This window comes from Ixodes scapularis, unplaced genomic scaffold, assembly GCF_016920785.2.
Source record: "Ixodes scapularis isolate PalLabHiFi unplaced genomic scaffold, ASM1692078v2 ptg000044l_1__unscaffolded, whole genome shotgun sequence".
Taxonomy (NCBI): domain Eukaryota; kingdom Metazoa; phylum Arthropoda; class Arachnida; order Ixodida; family Ixodidae; genus Ixodes; species Ixodes scapularis.
In genome coordinates, this window is record NW_024609897.1 from 1,927,463 (window position 1) to 1,929,663 (window position 2,201).

A 2,201-nucleotide genomic window follows, 5' to 3' on the forward strand; every position below is an offset into this window, starting at 1 on the left:
CCCATCTGTCCTCCCTCGCCAAGGTCGTCGCGGCCGGGAAGTCAAAATAATGCCCTATTGTCCACACATAGTACACCAGTTCAGACTTCAGTCGGGTCGCGTGGGATGCGCACGTGACGTCACGCTTGTGTTTACAAAGCAAATGAAAAGTTCGACCTCAAGTCAACGCTATTTATCAAATATGTCCGTATAAGCTTTGTGGAGAGGGCAGCGGCTTTTCTTACACACGGATGTGTCTCTGAGAACAAACCACGATTTTAGGAGATTTTCGGGACCCCCATCTTTGTCATAGGGTGACTCGTTTATCGGACTGTTCGTCGCAGCGAGAGTGCAGGGAAGGGTAATAATTCATACCTTATATCGTGCAGAAGAGAAGAATATAAAAAAAAAAGAAGACGAAGCGAAAATTTCGATTTCCTTTCTTGTGGACAGGGCATTGTAGGTGAACGTGGCTTCCTTGTTTGATTCGCCAAAGTAGCAACAAAGCGACATTTTACGATCGAGCGAGCACCGTCGGAAACACTGCCCGAAATAATTTTATAGGGAGTTTCACGGCTTTCCACTGCGACATAAGCACGTGGATAGAAAAACAAATATTGACAACAATAATTGTCGAATATTTTTGGCACGTTCGCACCTGGTTTTTCTTCATAATTTGATGACTCATATGTTGATTTTGTTTGCGGAACCGTACTTCTGACCGGCAATTTTATTGCGTACGCGAAGCTTTTGCGTGCGATCCACTACAGTTAATTATTTTGGGGTGTCCAAGTTGAAGCGGTGCGTGTTATTTTTCGATCTCTGTCCGAATGATACAAAGTTTCACGTTTTCACCCTGTGAGTGAAGTGAGTTGGTCAGTGCTAGCATCGAAGGCTAACTTCGAACTCTAATTTGGAAATAATGTCTCTGTTGCCGCATCGCGGACAAAGATATATATGCTCTTATCACTGTAGCAAAATAACGTGGCAGGATTTGTGCTCTTGTTATGATCGTGTACCATTGTAGTCGACGTCATCCCAGCACGGCGTATCGTTTTTGTATTCGGTTCAGCCCTGCAAACCACACTTAGGAAAAAAATGAAAGTTTGCACCTTGTTTGTTCAATTTTTTGTTATACTGCAGAAACATATTGCGCCCCGTGTTTTTGAAGGCACGGTAGACGGTGGTGACGGTGAGGTGACCGACCCCCATGTCAGCCGGCGTCTCGCTCGACCTCCTCGGAGGACAGGTCGTTTTTACTGGTGACTGGTGCATACGTGGAGCAACTCCGCGCGCATTGCGTTCTTCATCTCAGAGAACGCAATACATGACTCAGCTCTATCTCGTCATCGCTCCAAAATGACAAGTGGAATTCGCAACTGTAGTCGGTGACAGGTCAAGAACGAAGTGGGAGCTCCTCCCACCCTGTTCCACTTCAGCGGAGCGAACGGGGGAGAGGAGGTCGCCCCCTCTCCAGCGTTCGCAAATGGCAAATATTTGTTTATTAGGCCACTAACTGTCAATTTACGCTCGTTCCTTTACGTCCGCCGCAGCCGATAATGTTATCCCCGGGAATACCAAAAGTATAATTTCTTTCAGCAAAAAAAAAAAAAAAAAAAAAAAAAAAACAAAACAGAATAATAAAACGCCCGGTATATCACAGCTTTGACAACGCTTCACGTGTGTGAGGTTCGATGACCGACAGAGAACCACCGCTGGCCGTGCTCCCGAAGCGGGGAAGTGCAATTTATGGAGACCGATCATATTATCAGAAAGGCGCAGACTAGGGAGCCTTCATGTGCGCGAAGCGCACATGGAGGCACTCTAATGCAGACAATCCAGGAAAAGTATTCTTGCAACTATGAGGTTCCAGTTGTACTTACACATGCATTATCGTCAAATTTGACGGAGTTCCTTCCAACACTAAAGAGTTGTCAAGAGTGAAGATTATAAAGGAGAATATCAGCAGGAATCTATTGTCTGTTTACTGAAAACAAAACAAGTATCAGAAAAACGCATTTGGGCGGCCGGGGAGGCCAGAAGCACGGACTGCGCGCACCCAGCGTGGAACCAGCGAATGAGAGGGCACTCCTAGCAATCTGTTTTCAGAGCCACGGTATGCCGGCTGCCGGCCAAATGTCCACTTTAATTCTATTATGGCTTTCGAAACGTAAATACACGCTCGAGAATTTTCAACAATATCACGCGAGCACCGACCGGCC